This window comes from Mizuhopecten yessoensis, unplaced genomic scaffold (genome assembly GCF_002113885.1).
Source record: "Mizuhopecten yessoensis strain PY_sf001 unplaced genomic scaffold, ASM211388v2 scaffold716241, whole genome shotgun sequence".
Taxonomy (NCBI): domain Eukaryota; kingdom Metazoa; phylum Mollusca; class Bivalvia; order Pectinida; family Pectinidae; genus Mizuhopecten; species Mizuhopecten yessoensis.
In genome coordinates this window covers 162,731-182,810 of record NW_018480018.1, presented here as the reverse complement: position 1 = coordinate 182,810, position 20,080 = coordinate 162,731, and the positions used below count along the sequence as shown (strand labels likewise).

The following is a 20,080-nucleotide window of genomic DNA, read 5'->3' as shown; positions in this document are numbered from 1 at the left end:
CAAGTCACAATCTAAATAAACCCATCAGTATAGACAACAAATGGTTGTCCAAGTCACAATCTAAATAAACCCATCAGTAGACAACAAATGGTTGTCCACAAGTCACAATCTAAATAAACCCATCAGTAGACAACAAATGGTTGTCAAAGTCACAATCCTTCAATAGCCTGATACAATGATAAATTTTACCTGTAAGAGAGGATAAAACCTTAACCTTCAAAGATTTCATGAACGTTGTTTCCTTTTGTTCAATCCATTGATCTTGTTAATTCATTAGTAAATAACTTCTAATGAAATGGAAGATGGCAAAGCATTGCAAGCAATCTACAGTACCCTACTAATGGACAAATTTTGATATAAAAATAAACAAAGGGCAACAACTCTGCATTTAGTGGACAAACCTTAATAAAAAATAAACAAAAGTCCAGAACTCTCCATATATATTTGGGCACAAGATTTGATTTCACTACGGAACATTTCAATGCTGAAAGGGTACTCATATACAAACACTGGAAATTGTAGGTCTTACAGTATATGGGAATTGTAGGTCTCAAAGTATATGGGAATTGTAGGTCTCAAAGTATATGGGAATTGTAGGTCTCAAAGTATATGGGAATTGAAGGTCTCAAAGTATATGGGAATTGTAGGTCTCGAAGTATATGGGAATTGTAGGTCTCAAAGTATATGGGAATTGTAGGTCTCGAAGTATATTGGAATTGTGGGTCTCAAAGTATATGGGAATTGTAGGTCTCAAAGTATATGGGAATTGCCTTGGACAATGCACCGCATGGATATAGACAGATTGACTGAATGACTGACCGTTTTTAAACGTCAAGTTGTAGTGACACTGATAACCTTTACTGATGAAAACTCAACAAAACCAGTCAAATGATCAAACAATCAGACACAGACTTAACATGGATACAAGATAATGTAATTTTGAATAAACAGATACAAACATTTTTACCATTGCATGCTAACCAGGCTTGGAGAGTGACTTGAGGTCTCGTGAAGAGATTACATGGTGCAGATTTTGTCAGGCGAGCTATTAAACAACACCCCAATAGTAACTGGATGTGCAATGATATCAAGGAAACTAAATAAAACTAGCTAAATTATCCATTAGGCTAAGGAACACTATTGCAACAGAAACAGCTCTCCGGCAAAATATGTTCACCAAGAGGTCGTAAAAAGCTCGTTTGGACCAACTTTTACAACCATGGCGACCCAGTTTTAGACCTAAAGCCCTGGAGATCGGCTCCCATAGTAACACAGAGGATCTGCATCACATAAATGTTTACATCCCTCTAGGATTTGTTTTGTTTTGTGTGAAGCACAAGTCTATTACTTATTGTCTATAACATATACCTTTTTATACAAATGTTTATTTTCAAAGTAAAAAGTTATGGAACTTTTTGTTGAAGGTACAAGTTGAATTTTTTGTGTAATGAAAAACAGCTGATTCTGTTAGAAGCTTTACTGCAGGGTTATTGTAGTGTAATACCTCTGGAACAATGTATATAGCTTCTGTTTCAATGAAACCTGGCTCTCATAAAAAAAGAGTGTCTAAACCAAAGTGTTAAATAAATTCTTATGTGTAAGGAAGAAAGTTTAAATATTTGAATATTTTTATTCCGTATCAATGAAAAGCTTTGACTGTTATTTTAGCCCCAGTGCTGCTGCAAACGCTGTGAAGTTGTAACAGATTTTTTGGTTTTTATGACCCCTTACACTAACTTAGCATTTACTGAAAAATATACAGATCTGGGGTCTCAGTGGAAGCATGCTTAGCTTACTCAATAGCCACTTGTTTGTCTTTCCTCAATATTTCTTTCATCACTTGAGTTTCAGGAACAAAGGTGTCTGCCAGGGAGATCCACAATGTTTCAATAAGGGCACAGACCATAAGTTTTCATTAGAATTTCAAAAACGAACCAAAGAAATTTGAAAAGTTGATCAAGCTTTAAACAGACTAGACTTTGTGCGTACATGTCATGGTCTTTAGCCGTGGTTCTTTCCGCTTACTTCCATTTGTAGATGAAATAACATGATCAATTGGTCAGAGATTATCAAATAACTTGACAAAATATTAGCAAACTACAATTCATAGCAATCAGTGTAAGATGAACAGAAGATATCATTCTTGTTTTCTAATGATATCAGAATGATATTGACATCCAATTTTTTCCCAGTCAACATTATCAAGCTACATAGGCTTCAAGCATTTTCAAAAGCTAGATGAACACCTCGGTCTGTTTACCTTGGGAGGGTGGTGGGTACAGAATCCCTAGCTTCACCAGATGGTACAAAACATAGATCTATTCCATATGGCCTCCAAAGAAATAAATTGGTCAAAAACTTTCAAACAGTTCTAAAAATATCTATAACATGATACATATGATGCATTGATGTTGGGAGGACTAAATATCACAGCTAGAACATGTTGAGAAAAAATGCTCCAAAGTTTCTCTTAATGAAGAATCTGCCGCTATTTATATTTTTCAATGGTTTGTTACTAAATGCATATAATTGATTAAAAGCTCCCAAATGCTACTTACAGGAATTCTGAATCTTTGGAACTCATTTTACTTCAATGCTGACCTGAAAATAAGCTTGAAAAGCAGTAAAACTGTTACACACAGTATCGAGTGGAGGATAATACTCACTAATCTGATCACAGACTTCTAATGATTCTGTCATCAAAGGGAGGTAATCTGGGAATGAAAGGGAGATAACCCATGTTATAAGAAACTTGTTAGTAATGATAAGACCAGAATGGCAGGGAAACATTTCTGATGGTTTTGACCCACAGCCAAATGAAATACAGAAAGCACTTATCACCAATTTAAACTTGGTAATGAATCAACCAATCAGGAGACAGTATCACCTATTTACACCTAATAATCAACAAATCAAAGGAGAGTATCAGCTCTTATCTAGTAATAATGAGCCCAGAAGTGAAGGTAAGACATTATCTGTTTGACCCATCCTTTTGTCCATTAGGACCATTACACTGACCACAGCAATAAAATAGAGATAGCTAGAGGTCGTTGAGGTTGCTATGTCAGCAAAATGTCAACAAAATCGGGATAAATCAACCTAGTGTTGACATGTATTGACAGATAAATGATTTCAGATACCAGAACAGAACAATTCTCAACATTAATTGGATTTGATAGAGAAAATGTTGTCTTGGTTAGAAAAAACGCTAAAAAGAAACATGAAAGCCTTGTTATAGTGCCATCATTGTCTAACTGTACAGGGGTAAGCAGTGTATCGAGGGACATATAAAACATTGTCTAACTGTACAGGGGTAAGCAGTGTATCAAGGGATACATATAAAACATTGTCTAACTGTAGAGGGGTGAACAGTGTATCGAGGCATACATATAAAACATTGTCTAACTGTAGAGGGGTAAGCAGTGTATCGAGGGACATATAAACCATTGTCTAACTGTACAGGGGTAAGCAGTGTATCGAGGGATACATATAAGACATTGTCTAACTGTAGAGGGGTAAGCAGTGTATAGAGGGACATATAAAACATTGTCTAACTGTAGAGGGGGAAGCAGTGTATCGAGGGACATATAAAACATTGTCTAACAGTAGAGGGGTAAGCAGTGTATCGAGGGATATATAAAACATTGTCTAACTGTAGAGGGGTAAACAGTGTATCGAGGGATATATATAAAACATTATCTAACTGTACAGGGGTAAACAGTGTATCGAGGGACATATAAAACATTGTCTAACTGAAGAGGGGTAAGCAGTGTATCGAGGGATACACATAAAACATTGTCTAACTGTAGAGGGGTAAACAGTGTATCGAGGGCTATATATAAAACATTGTCTAACTGTACAGGGGTAAACAGTGTATCGAGGGATACATATAAAACATTGTCTAACTGTAGAGGGGTAAACAGTGTATCGAGGGATATATATAAAACATTGTCTAACTGTACAGGGGTAAGCAGTGTATCGAGGGATACATATAAAACATTGTCTATCTGTACAGGGGTAAACAGTGTATCGAGGGATATATATAAAACATTGTCTAACTGGAGAGGGGTAAACAGTGTGTCGAGGGATATATATAAAACATTATCTAACTGTACAGGGGTAAACAGCGTATCGAGGGATACATATAAAACATTGTCCAACCGTAGAGGGGTAAGCAGTGTTTCGAGGGACATATAAAACATTGTTTAACTGTACAGGGGTAATCAGTGTATCGAGGGATACATATAAAACATTGTCTAACTGTAGAGGGGTAAGTTTTGATATATAGACTCGAGTTAGGTCTCCTCGATACTAATTTTATCTCAAAGCTGTTTTCTTGTCAAATGGCTGTTTATATATAGTCTCAAAATTTGTTCACAATCCTAACATCTTTAAAATTTTAAGGTTTAAACTCGTCATGTATTAGTATCTTCAGTATTTTTAACTTTAATATGTATAGGAATCAAACCAATCAAATACCCACATCACAGCAAAAGAAAATGCATTAACAAACAAATACTTTCATTAACTGTGAACATGGCCCATGAATTGGACACTCGTTTTAATGCTGTTGTTCTATAATTCCTAAATGACAACATTCATGTTGGCTTCTTTATTAATACCAAGGTCCTGAGTTCAAGCATTGAACATTTTCTATTTTCTTTTATTTTTTTCTCAATTTCTTAAATGGTTTTTTTTCACCCAAAAAGTACTAGCGCACTATACACAAGTGGGGAAAATATGTGAATATACGGTATATAAATATTTTGCAATAGTGACAATGGCAGTGATATGGCTTGACTTGTTGGTACCCTTTACCTCTGGAAAGTGTTAGTCAGGCAGTCAGAAAATGTGTGATGGAGTGACACCTATATGTCCAGTAAGTGGTCATTCATCAAAGCTAGGGTTATATTTGTCCAGAGTCCTACTTGACCACTACAGGTTGTGAATGAATGACCGTATTATGATCATCAGGTGCTCATTATTGGAGTGATTGACAATGATAAACTGACCCATGGTCAAATCAGTATAATGGTGAAAATATTGTAATACAAAGACGAACTGACCGAAATATGGATTGCAATAATAAACTGACCAAATTCAAGTAAGTATAATGATGGAAATACATTGAGAAATTATCAAAAATTTGGAAATATAAAAATGAAAGTGACTGTGGTCAATTAAGTTTAATGATGGAAATATAGAAATACTTTGACAAATTTACCAAAATATGGAGATAAAAAGATATATAAACTGACCCATGGTCAAGGTTGTATAATTGTGAAAATATAATTAATACAAATCTCAACATTTTGTAAAAACACTTTCCCCAGAGTCATAACATATCTATGGCATCACCCGTGTCACAACTTTGGGGAAAAATAAGTCATAGAAGTTCAAACTGATTATAAATATCATTCAAAATTCATACTGCATATACATTGGCAAGAGTGAAGTAGTAAACATGATATCAAACGTCATTATAAGCTTCGTTTACATTGCATTGTGTGTCTTTTCTCTGTGGGAGGGGAGGTTACTACCGGGATGGGGGAGTGGGTAAACTGGTCATTCTGGAATCTAAGTATTCACGAATGATCATTATCAGTTGAACAGTGACTGGTATGATGAATGTAGTGCTAAAGCTGATGAAATAGACTTGTGATGATATCTTATCTTCTGTATCCCCCCTCCCCCCAGACTTCATTGGTACAGTGAGATAGGGCCAGTATGCTTCTATCTGTTAACATTCTAAACTCACTTCAAACGGTAGCTACTGACCACTGGTCAAGCCAATGATAGCCAATTTCTTTTTAGATTGACCAATATCTGTAAATTCTCTAAGGGATGTATTTGACACTTCCATGATAGCTGGCTAACTTCAGCCATCATGTCAGAGAGATCAGGAGTTTGGTTTGGTTTGTTTGTGTTTTACGTCCTATTAACAGCTATGGTCATATAAGGACGTGCCAGGTTTTGGTGGTGGAGGAAAGCCGGAGTACCCTGGAGAAAACCACCGACCCACAGCCACAATTTGTCTGTTACGTTCTTGTGAGCCTAAATAGTTTGTCTCTTCCTTCAGAAAAACAGGGCCAATGTCAGACCCCAGGGGGCCACTCAGTGCTCAAGAGTCACTTAACACTCCCAGGGGTAGTCTGATAAGGGGTCAATAGCTTGACCAGGTTATCCCAGCCATACTGATTGGGCTAGGGTCTGACCCCTGATAGCCCAATCTCTGGAAGTTATCTCGGGGCAAGAGGCCTTCACTTATAAAAAGGGCAAAGTTTCCCAGCAGGGGGTTGAGGACAGGTACAGGGGTGGGAAGCCACCTTTGTAGGATCAGATGGATGATGCTATGTGACCTGTTATAACCCATTCACCCCTACATATGTAAACTGGACTTGCCCAGCCTTTGATTTGGTAAGGTGCAAATGTGACTTTAGGGGTGAATGGATTCAAGCAAAAACCTCTGTGTCGTATTATATATTAAAGTGAAGGGAACATAGTTTGGGTTGGATGAAGTAAATAAGTTATTAGAATTAAAGAAATTTTCTTTAAAAAAAGATCCAGATATAGGTTTTATAGAAGGGATTAGAGTGTTGTTGTTGGATTTAGAATGAATAATTAGGAACAAACAGAGTTTTTTTAAAGGGTGGGAAAATATCATTAAGGTGGAATCTTTGTGACAAAATGCATGGCTTGTAAAGACTAAATCCTGTGGGTGGGGAAACAAAAATAGCCACGACCCACGGCCCACTGCCAAAACAAATCTCACACCTGGCATCCACACAAAGAAATCCAAGCCACAATCGTATCTCCAAATTGTCATCCACTCGCCAAAACCTCACGATTAAAACCCACCAAACACAATTTTAATTCTTGCAATCTCCAAACTAGTGACCCTAGTGGTAGTTAGCGGTACTACTTCCTGTGACCTATGACCTGCTGACTTCGACATCCCATAATAGTTCCTTTCCACTGTCTCTGTATATATATGTCTGCCTCTGTGATCACTGTATCTAACAAACACTGCAGACCGACACAGATAGATGTAGTAACATGGTGTTTGTGTAATCTTTCGTACACTTTCTAAACAAATGAGATCTGTGTAAGCCTACCTATCTGTATCCGTGCTCACCTCAAACAAGATTTTGTTTGTCTCGCACCTCCTTATGTAACACCAGACTCGGCTATCTCGTCCGTAATCTCCACAAAAGTTTATATGTTTATTAAGACTTGCACTCTATTACACATCCTGAAGTCAGTTATATTTCCTAAAATAATGTTTTCGTGTTTAATTTGTAAAAAAAATCATTTCTGAATCATTAAGATACAATATGGTATCCATATTGTAATTATGATAAACTCAAAAAACACAAGATTCCTGAAAAAATGTATAAAATGGTACGGGGCTTAAATTTACAATGTGATGTCCTATCTAGAGGAAATATAGATATTTCCTACCATGATACTAATATGTAAAATATAGTTAACTAGGGGTGGGCTTATCAGCGAGCATGGGTTTAGTAGTGAACATGGGTTAATCAATGGTAAAATAAGTGACTTTCCTGGCTAGATTTCAGGTAGAGCTGCACATTTTCCATTTCAATGTCAGTTTTATTTCCGAAAACATACTTATATTTGTTTTAAATTTAGTTGTGAAAGTCTTTTCGGGGTAATCAGCCTGATGAGCTAACATCAGTCTGACACTAACACAAATTTGATGGTCATGGAATTTTTTGTTTATTCTACCGGTATACAAATTAAATGTGTTTTCAAGAAACCATTTAATGGTTATTATTATGATCATTCATGAGTGTTTGTATAATCAGTAGAATAATATTTTGAAATATAACAATTATGTATATATATCACACCCTAAAGATATAACAATTATATATATATATATCACACCCTAAAGATATAAAAACAAACATTAAGGTTAGGAGATATCTGTATCTTCCTAACACTTGCTCCAGGGTTGTGTTTGGTAAACCAGTGTTTCCTTAAAAACATAATTAATAGTTTTTATCATAACACTTTTCTACAGTATAGCTAACAGCATCACAAACTGGGAAACTCGTATCATGAACACACGCTACATATTTTTTACACTTTTCCAACAAATTCAGAAGTCTGATACAGCAGATATATACTGAGGCTAAAAATAACTCCTCTTCACAGAGGTGCAGGATAGTTCCGTGAAAAAAACATAGGAGAAATTTTGCAATAATTTTATAAGCCTGACTTGGAGAGTTTGTATACCAGCTTTCTACAACCCTATACTACCTGTGTTATCAACTCTAATCCTTCAAATTCCTCCACACTGATAAAAGGGAAGCTGAAATTTTCTAATAATATCAAGACCAGAAAGAAAATTAAGCATCAAATCATCCCCCATGATTCATTAATGGGCTCTGCTGCCAGTTAACTTGGGTCTCCCCATTAAGTGATATAGGGGTAAAAGCTTCAATTATGAGTAATTTATTTAAAGCAATAAAATTCACAATAGGACTTTAATTAGAATAAGGATTACATGAAATCCTAAACTAAATTGCAATGCCATGTTTCAGATAATTTTACTATGCATCGCTAGGCATGATCATCACAGATTAACGTTGGGTTAAGACATAGTTTGTAATATTCTCACATATTTTCAGATAACTAGACAAAATTCGTATTTAATTCCCCAAATTAAAATTCACTTGATAAAAAAATAATTTGGATTTTTTTTTTAAATCATATGAAATATTCCACCTTTTTTTCAGATAATTGAATGAAATTTGTACTTAATTCACCAGCTAAAAAATGTACCTTATCAGAAAATTATCTGTAATTTTTTTTGTATTATCTAGTAAAATTGTCTGTAGATTAGTGCTCCCCTTGGTGTACAATAGATCCGTTGTTTGGCTTAACAGGCCGCGTCAATATTGATCTAATCCTGGTGTTGAAGAGCATATATCGCTCTACAAATCTCGATTACCTCCTGATGTCAAGATCTCAAGTGTTCTGATTTGATACTTCCTCAGTGTTAAATAAACAATGATAAAATCAATATTTAAGATAAACATAACTTGTTTGGGAACATTTTTGTAGGGACTAGATAAGATGTGGAGAATTTAATAGGCCTAGAATACAATACACAGAGGTCTCTATATAAGTATTACGTTTTTATTACAGTTATATATAACACACTGATATACAGTTATATATAACACACTGATATACAGTTATATATAACACACTGATATACAGTTATATATAACACACTGATATACAGTTATATATAACACACTGATATACAGTTATATATAACACACTGATATACAGTTATATATAACACACTGATATACAGTTATATATAACACACTGATATACAGTTATATATAACACACTGATATACAGTTATATATAACCCACTGATATACAGTTATATATAACACACTGATATACAGTAATATGAATTTATATTTGTTCACACTTTCCAACCAAAGGAACTGTGATTATAATAGATTAACTGTGATCTATCTTGTAACAAACTCATAAACTTAATTATAATAGATATGTGTGGATGTTTTTATTAACTCTCTCTATCTTGAAAAATTAATATGGATGATAATGGGTGACTGTAGACATTTTTGCCCAATTTCACTTTTATCTCTTGTGAAAGATTTAAAACATCTCCTATAGAGGTTTGAAGTGTGTTTTCCCCCCCTAATTACAACAGAAAATATCATCTCAAATTAGATACTATCTGATTAAAAATAGGAATAGTGTTTGCATTTTGAATATTTAAAGAAATTTAATATTTACTAGATAAACAAGAATCAATAAGAAAGTTAACACGGGAGAACTCTGGCAGCTTTTAAACATGTTTTGCAAGAAGCATTTCAACCACATGAGAAAAGTTCAGTTATTATTAGATTTACGTAGATACTGATCAGAAGCTGCTAAGATTATAAGGATACAGTATATTGTAATAAGAAGTGTTAGATTCTATTTCTCATACCTTTTATGTAGAGTAGGTGATCCTGTTTCTCATACCTTTATGTAGAGTATGTGATTCTGTTTCTCACATCCTTTATATAGAGTGTGTGTGTTTCTCACACTTTTATGTAGAGTATGTGATTCTGTTTCTCACACTTTGTATGTGAAGTGTGTGATTCTGTTTCTCACATCTCTGACGTAGAGTTTGTGATTCTGTTTCTCACACCTTTTATGTAGAGTACGTGATTCTGTTTCTCACACTTTTATGTAGAGTATGTGATTTTATTGCTCACATCTCTGATGTAGAGTTTGTGATTCTGTTTCTCACATCTCTGATGTAGAGTTTGTGATTCTCTTTCTAACATCTCTGATGTAGAGTTTGTGATTCTGTTTCTCACACCTTTAGTGGATGCATACTGTTGTTACATTAATAAGAAACAGGATTTTCTATTTGCAAAAGAAGGTAAAACCTGAAACTGTAGATAAAGTGGAAGCTACATTGGTTAACTGCATAAGTAAACAAATCAATTAGTTAATTACTCCAGTATTAATTAACAGAAATTAAGATGGTTAATACGAACATGAAACAAATCTTTACCCATTCAAAATGCCTTGATGTTGTAGTTGGTCTACCTTTAAGATTTTTGTAACTTGTTCAGAAGACTTGCGGAGGGAGACGCCCTCCATAAACATTGTTACTTCACATTTCATCACACACAGCCCAAAACTTCTCAAACAACATCAGATATACACATCACTTTTTGTTGTGCTGTTTTATACTGTGTTTTTAATTCCTGCTAATAATTTTTATTAAATCCTCCTTGGTATTAATACTACTAAAAATAAGGCAACTACAACCTCTATACGCCGAAATTCTTTCTTGGACTTTCTATGTACTTACACTGCATAAAGTGAAGAAAAGAAAGGGCTGTGATATTCTGTGATGGTAGCGAGATCAAGCTAGAACACATCCTTCCTCTCATTAATAGGTTTGTTCTAGCGGGATTCATGCCTGTGCTAATATTTCTGATATATTGTCGGTTTTATCAAAACAAAGGCAGCACTTGATTACCCGGCCATCATGCTTCTATTACTTTGACAGATTCATTGTTTCATAATTGGCCGAAATTTGAAGAAATCACCGGTATTTGTAACGCTAAATTTGTCTACACTACACACGGTTCATACAGACTGTTTTGATTATATAGACGTTGTACAATTTATGAAAACTATCTGGTATGTAAACTGACTGTGGTGCATCAAAAATTGATGTAATCTGCTTCAGAAATTAAATCTTAGTGTTAAACATCAGTTGTATTGTTTCTACAAACAAGGTTAAACTTTAACCATTTTTAAATAAACACAATTAACACAGATCTATTTGACCTACATTTTCTTTTAAAGGATGGAAAAGTTTTGCCAGAGTTTCACTTTTGCCTTTTTTTACGCTCCTTAAATCATTTACCCTTGAAAAAACATTTGAATTCTTCCAATTCAAAGGTTGGAATAGTTCATAATGAAATTTCAGGGGTGAACGAGTTAACGCAAGCAACATACACATTATACACAGTTATCTAATGTGATGTACATAGTAATCAAACCCGATGTGCAAAATTAATACTCGCAAGTTTACCAACAAAGGGCAAAGGTTTGACTGGGCACAAGGGTGCCAGTAAACAATATTTCCGTTACTGTAAAAGTGAAAATACGCACAGCATGGATATGTTCACAGGTTTTTGAATTGGAGTTAATAAGTATGAAAATATCGACACACAAATATTTATTATAGATAAAAGATGAAAATATATTGATTTCAGAACTTAAGCCAACATGAGAATTCCACACCACAATCAGCGTAAGGGTCACAACACGAACATTTCCACATGGTAAAATTTCTAATTTTACAGAAAATTTCCAATTTTACAGTATACACCAGTAGATTACAGAGGGTTGGATCAGGCCTGTATAGATTACTGTAATTGATTTCTATTTACAGCCTTTCAGAAAACCAACATAAATACACCACTGGCTAGACCTCTTAATCTCTCTTCGTTTGTCAGAATTCATTGTCTCTCTGGTAAATGTTGTAAACGGCCAATCTACCATAACAAACACCACAATCTGTACATGGCTTTTGTGTCACTGACATGTAAGCTGAGTTGTATCAACCAAACTTATACCCAGTTCATTGCATGATACTTTCTCATTTCCAGGCTGTCGGCAGGTCACGTAAACCTAATTGTCACGCACGGATTAGCCGAGACAACACCGACGACTAAATCACAAACCAAACCTCGATTCAGACACAATGCATACCCACTCTAGACTTATGAAACCTACTTTTATTCCAGAAAGAATTTTAGTTTTTTTTCATCTGAAAAGTTTGGGTGTTTTTCATCTGAAAAGTTTGGTTGTTTTTCACTAAATAAGCAGTGAATGGATTTCTGCTGACTAAACTGTAAATGCAAAACTTTGTGATAATTCACTAGAGACACACAAATGAAAATATTTTCAATGGACTTTAAATGTGATACTTTGATTAAAGCTAAAACTGTGTAACTGTGTTTATTTTTTAATGTTTTTTGTTGCTGTTAAGCCCATGCCTTGTAATAAGCCCATGCCTTGTAATAAGCCCATGCCGTTATTAAACAAATTTAATTTGTGAGAGTTATTATCGGCCTATTTTGTTACAGTTATTTATATAATAACAATTTTACTTTTCCACAATATCATGGGTATAGTTTGTGAATAAACCGTGTACCCAGTATACACCCTACATGAGGAGTTATCCCCCCTGGGTTATTACAGGTAATACAATGGAGGTCTTATACATTTTGGAGATGTTAAATTAATATTTTATTTTTGTTGTTGTATAGATTTTCATGATTCTGCCTCTGATGACTTATTTGGCCAGAATTATTGGTATTGAACAACGACAACAAAAACACGAACAGAAAAATCATTCTTACTGAGACGAGATATATCGGAATAACTATTCCTCAGAATTTTTTTGTTTTTTCAATCAAATTTCCCTATGAACTAAAGTTTGAAGAAATGTTTTTCATAAGGAAAATAATTTACATAACTTGAAATTCGGGACCAAATGGTCCAGTTCCCTGACAGCACCATTTCTAGTGAACCTTCTGGGATTATTGCAAATGTATGTTAAATATCTTATAACCTTTTTATACTGTGAACTTCTACAATATAGTAAACAGGAAGTGAGGTTCCGTTCTATGTCTGAACTACGAAACGTAACAGTCAGCTTTGTCTAAACCGTCCAGAGAAAGTTGTTTTCCAGACTCTGTTATCTAATTACTGGTGGCAAACAATCATCTCCTACATAGTTTACATCTAACCTGGGTCAGTCTCGCACATTACAAAATGTTTTTAATTTTGGTTTAATTTTTAACTTCACACTTTGTTAAGTTATTTAAACATGTTACAAAATCTGGTCTAACAACAACAACACATCATCAGGTCTAACAACTACAACACATCGTCAGGTCTAACAATGACAACACATCGTCAGGGCTAACAACTACAACACATCGTCATGTCTCACAACGACAACACAACGTCAGGTCTAACAACAACAACACATCATCAGGTCTAACAACTGCAACACATCGTCAGGTCTAACAATGAGAACACATCGTCAGGTCTAACAACGAAAACACATCGTCAGGTCTAACGACTAAAACACATCGTCAGGTCTAACAACAACAACACATCATCAGGTCTAACGCCTACAACACATCGTCAGGTCTAATAACGACAACACATCGTCAGGTCTAACGACTAAAACACATCGTCAGGTCTAACAACGACAACACATCGTCAGGTCTAACAATGAGAACACATCGTCAGGTCTAACAACAACAACACATCATCAGGTCTAACAACTGCAACACATCGTCAGGTCTAACAATGAGAACACATCGTCAGGTCTAACAACCACAACACATCATCAGGTCTAACAACTACAACACATTGTCAGGTCTAACAACTACAACACCTCGTCAGGTCTAACAACTACAACACCTCGTCAGGTCTAACAACTACAACACCTCGTCAGGTCTAACAACTACAACAGATCGTCAGGTCTAACAACTACAAAACATCGTCAGGTCTAACAACTACCACACATCGTCAGGTCTAACAACTACAACACATCGTCAGGTCTAACTTTCTAAACTAGCACCATGTTATGTTTATCAACATCAGATAAAAAAAAGTTCTGGAGAAAAAAACTGAAAATTCTTGACCTGGAGCCAATGCCCTGTAAATGAGATCTCCCCTTTCATCTAATTGTGGGATGAAAAAGGCGAGGAATCAAAGAATATGAGGTCTAATTAACTGGTATGTCAGAGAAAAAGGAAAACGGCAACTAAATAAATCGGCCCACTAAATTAATATCCTTTTGCCTATAAAGATACATTAGAGGTTGCTACTGACAACAAGGCTTGTGAGATTTAGGGCTGCTGTACTGACTTACAGGAATCTGGATATAGGTTTTATAGCCCCTAGGAGGGGGAGCCCTTTATACCAAACAACACTGGGTATAGCCACTAGTCCTAGTAGGGGGAAGCCCTTTATACCAAACAACACTGGGTATAGCCACTAGGCCTAGTAGGGGGAAGCCCTTTATACCAAACAACACTGGGTATAGCCACTAGTCCTAGTAGGGGGAGCCCTTTATACCAAACAACACTGGGTATAGCCCATAGTCCTAGTAGGAGGAAGCCCTTTATACCAAACAACACTGGGTATAGCCACTAGGAGGGGGAATCCCTTTATACCAAACAACACTGGCTATAAAACAGCTCTCAGAAGGCTAAATGGAAGCGAAGAAATAAAAATCTGAGACTTTGGTAGTTTTTCCAATTTTCAAGTTTGTCAATATATATACTTCTATGTTTAAAGGTAATATGACAGAGGGTCCATGATATATATAGACACATTCCTTTATGCAAAGTTTCTTTATATAGACGTACAGATGCCCATGTCCAGGTATTCTTACACACTGAGGTGTTCTTATACAGAGGTAACTTTATATATACAGGTGTTATAGTGTATATTTTTAGTTATTTTTATATAGAGGTGCTCTTTTACAGAAGCTTGTCAATGTACTAAAGACATTGTATTGAGGGATTTCTTTAACATGTGTCTCTGTATAGGGGTATTTTTATACACAGGTGTCATTAAATAAAGGTATTTTCTTATATAGGTTTCTTTGTATACAGGTTTTTTTCTGTACAGGTATCTCTGAAGTTGAGATATATTTCTATATACAGATTGTTTGTAGGTAGAAGGTCTTTAATACAGAGGTGAGTTTAACTGTTGCTCCACTAAGTTTAATTGTCAGTCAATGACGGTGATAAGTGTATAGAGGTGTCTGTTGTAACAACTCTGAACACAGGTCTGTACTGTACAATAACCCCTCCCCCTCCACCAAACACCTCAACAACCCCTCCCACCTTTGGCCTAACTCAGAAACAGACTCCTTCCCCTTCCAGTTTAAACCCAATCCCCCCCTTCCCCGCCCCCCCCCCCCTACCTTTCAAAAAAAGACCTCTGGAGATAGTGTCCAGGGTTAGAATGGAGAACAACCAGACACCTGACACCATTACAGGTCAGCTACTATCATCTCCTAGCTACACCACAGTATAGGGGGGTAATGGGGAGGGGGGTAAGGTGGAGAGGAAGTAGATGTTAGATATAGGGAGAAGATGAGAAAGAGAATGTAATAACATATTATTTTAAAGCAACCGTGAGATATTGTAAAACCTTTTTGAAACATATATATTATCAAACCACCAAACCCAAAACCAAATGTTTTTTAATACTTTAAAGAAATACAAAAATAAAACAATTCCTTTTAATCTTTTAAATTTTGATTTTCTTATTTATAGTGACATTCCTTTTATCTATCAAATTATTTATATACCGATAGCAAGATATTCAAATAATATCTCACATTTGTAGAGGAAACAGAAGGGAAAATACTTTTAATTCATAAACGACAGGTTTACTTTTTATTTTTAAGAAACAAATATTTATATCTCCCTTTAATTTCTCCCTTGTTTTAAAAGAAACAATGTCTAAAATCTGAAATTTTACATAAGATGATTTAACAAGAAGAAAAAAGACAGCATCGTGTTTACTGGTACACATTATAATTGGAAATGTCAAATGATTTTACGGAATTGCTTTAAAAAAAATCATAATCAGATCCTGTCACAACTATTGTGAATTTTAGATAAATTTGTTTGTTTGTTTGTTTGTTTGATTTTGTTTAACGTCCTATTAACAGCTAAGGTCATTTAAGGACGGCCTCCCCTGTGTGCAAGATGCATGCGTGTAGTGTATGTGTGTGTATTTTGTGAGGCTGCGATATGTTCGTGTTTATCTCCTTGTGAATTTTAGATAAAATAGCCCATTTTATTTTATATATACTCTACATGAACATATTGATATTATTACTGATATAAATATTATTCATATACATTTTAGGTAGATTGTGAATATTTTTGGTAAGCCGTTATTTTTTGTTTAAAAAACCCACCAGAAACCAATCACATAAATTGAATTATGTTTTGTTTTTGTGACAAAATCAAATGTTTTGTTAAAAATTTTATAATTCATTTTCTACCTTTTCTTTACTGATATTTACAAACAAAGTTCTCCATTTATTAGTTTATCTCTAAACCGGACTCTGTATAATTGCGATTTTTGTCTGAAACCATTCAAAGAATTTGATTTTCACAATGAATATCAAATAGACACTATACAATCAGAAACTTTCTGTAAACAGACAATTCGTTTGGTAATGTTCAGTTTGGACAGGTTAACTGGATTGCTATTTTAATGTGTTTTTTTAAGAGTCACAAATTAATGTAAAGGTTTTATAAAAAATAAATCTCGATTGGAAAAAATTCAACCTGACCAGATTTAACAGCTCCACAAATACTTAAAACAAAGAACTCAAGACAAATCTATCAATATATCTGCCAGAAAAATAGGTATTAACATTGGTGTATAGTGTTTATCTCTCATGCTCACGTGGATAAAGATTCCATATTCCCTTCCATATTGAATGGGGCAAACAATTTAATATTTTTACCGAGAAAGAAATAAAGTAAATAAAAGTTGAAGTTTCGAAAATGGACAAAATTATCTTACGTTACTAGGTCCTTAGCAATGGGAAAAGTTCCAAACAATGACGTAGGACCCTAACACATTGTTTCTAAATGACCTGGAATATCTACTGTACCTTACCAAAATTAAATGGAGTTAATGCAAACGAGTTAATAAATAAATAAGAAAATTTCAAAACCTACTCAACTCCAAAAAATATCAGAGGAAACAAGTAAACAATGATTTAAACGTTAACTGGAAAATCTGGTAAACAACGCAAAAAATCACTAGGAAACCCTGTATATTATATAATGGGAAATGTTCAGAAAGGGATCCTTTACCATTGTATACTGACAGTAGGTTATACACAAGGAATTACAGTACTGGTGCCGAAGTATCGGGACTATCGGTACCGTAGCGACATAGCTTACATGCGTTTGGAAGTGTGGAGACAGACAGCCTCATGACAGCTAGAAACACTCTTCGCCGGCTTACTTAAACATAGATCCCAAAGTTTGGATATTCGAGTAAATACCAAGACATTCATTGTATGTATTGTGGCAATTCCGACCTGACCCCGTTACATCATCTGGTGCCATTGTTTTGTGAAATCACACATGGAACGGGAACCCGATATATTTACAAGTTTACCCGCGTATATAAACTCCAAGTTTCTGCACTGCAGTGGAAACACAACTTTTAGAAACTTTTTTTTGTAGCTAAGCACTTTTCCACCACCCTTCTACATGCCTATACATGTAAACACGGAGCTTACACCAAAGTTCTGCCCGTTACTTCTCCATCCTTCAGTATCCACTCGGTACATCACACATACAGTGTGGGTACATTGTTTAGAAATCTGGCACACAAGCTAGTGAACTAACTTTGTGGAAGTGTGCAAGTTTACACATTGGAGCACTCTGAGTAATTCCCACAGGTTTGGTTTGATCCGATCCCGTCTAATTTCTCCATGTTGGACGGTAGAAATTTTCTCACATCCCAACAACAAGCTTAGGAGTCAACACAATTCACCAACAAACATACAAGGCCTATGTATGAAAACATGGCTGCACACTGAATGAACTAAACACATGCGCACTCCTAGCCGGAACCTAGAGGGGAGAACAGCCACTCACTAGGTCCTGGATGCTGGAATCTTGAGGATACAGAGATTTCCCATGATTCTGTACAGTGCAGGTATCACTGGGCCTCTTACTCTGGCTCTGCTCAGCATCTGAGGATAAGTCCGAGCGCTGTACCAGTGATGTTTGGGCCGGCCCCCTCTGGGTGAGTGACAGGCGGGGGTGTGTACACTGCCAATGTTAGGGCCTATCTGGCAGATTGGTTCCAACAGCCTCCACCTACCATACCGTAACAGCACTGATAGATAGGTCATTGTTACCTAACCAGCTAACAGCACTGATAGATAGGTCATTGTTACCTAACCAGCTAACAGCACTGATAGATAGGTCATTGTTACCTAACCAGCTAACAGCACTGATAGATAGGTCATTGTTACCTAACCAGCTAACCAGGATGTCTTACATCAAAACAATATTTTTGAAATTGACCTTGTAGAAAAAAAAACATTTTTGGCAGAGACAAAGACTTAAAAAGTGCTTGGATATCAGTCTAAAGCTTATGTCACCACAAAGGCACAAGAGATTGAATATGTTGAAACATTGATTTATATATTGATTGAATATATAAAGCTATTGCGATGATCAAATTTGGAAAAAATGAGAAAACATTGTAATGTTCCATCTTCTATGTATTTTAGACAGACTGAGGTCAATAAAACCTTCCAAATGACATTATGATATCAATGATATTATACAAGTGTCCAGACTACTCAGGTTCAGCTTACAAAGAAATGAATACAGTGGGACCTCAGTTGATGGCCAGGTTTATACAAGTGTCCAGATTACACAGGTTCAATTTACATAGGAATGTGTTCAGCGGGACCTAGCTGAGGGTCTGGTTTATACAGGTATCCAGATTACACAGGTGCAGTTTATATACAAATGTGTTCAGTGGGACTTAGCTGAGGGTCTGATTTATACAGGTATCCAGATTACACAGGTTCAGTTTACACAGAAATGTATACAGTGGGACCTAGATTGAGGGTCTTGTTTATACAGGTATCCAGATTACACAGGTTCAGTTTTTATAGAAATGTGTTCAGCAGGACCTAGCTGAGGGTCTTGTTTATACAGGTATCCATATTACACAGGTTCAGTTTATATAGAAATGTGTTCAGCGGGACCTTGTTGAAAGTCTGGTTTATAAAGGGTTTCAAATTATACAAATTTTGATTAAGACCATTTTATTTTTTTTATACACCGGAACAAAAAAGTGTTTGATGACAAATGTATCCTGGGGTTTCCTTGTTACAGGAACCTAGCCATGTACATACTACATTACACGTGTAACTATGACAGGAATCTGGTCGCCACGGCAGCTACGTGTACTCTTGTGTAGGGTAGGAGTGGTACGTTACATAACACAATCCCCATACTCTTTTATCGCAGCCTAATATCATCACATTGCATTTTGCATCAGAACCGTTTAATACTACATCTTTTGAAGAGTAGCATTCTCCCTAAAATACGAGGACATTAAGTCCGTCCATCTTGTTACGAGGACATTAAGTCTGTCCATCTGGTTACTCTGTGGCATTGTCTGTATAGTTTGGAAAGTGGATAATTTGTGGTACAAGGTACTTACAGGTATATGATTATGCAGAAAAATATCACCTTGGCTTTATTAAAGAATTTTAAGTTACTTCCAAACTGTTCTTACAAAATTGAAAAGTTTCAGGAAGCCTGCCATTATTGATAAGTCATTCCCCTCCACTGTACGATCCCCTCATCCCCACCCCAAACTGCTCAAGGCATCCCCACCCCAAACTGCTCAAGGCATCCCCACCCCAAACTGCTCAAGGGTCCCCTCATCC

The 20,080-nt window shown here is 35.6% G+C and overlaps 1 protein-coding gene across 5 annotated transcripts in view; it reads right to left on the bottom strand.

The window, feature by feature from the left end:
• LOC110442266 (brother of CDO-like) overlaps positions 1–20,080 on the bottom strand; it is a 192,213-nt gene that overhangs the window by 63,424 nt on the left and 108,709 nt on the right. Inside the window, exon 1 of one of the 5 annotated variants that reach the window (XM_021485779.1) lies at positions 17,556–18,339. The exons of the other annotated variants lie outside the window; for them this stretch is intronic. The gene's annotated coding sequence lies outside the window, so the exon portion shown is untranslated. Of the gene's footprint in view, positions 1–17,555; positions 18,340–20,080 lie in introns of those variants that run through there. 5 annotated transcript variants of the gene reach the window in all.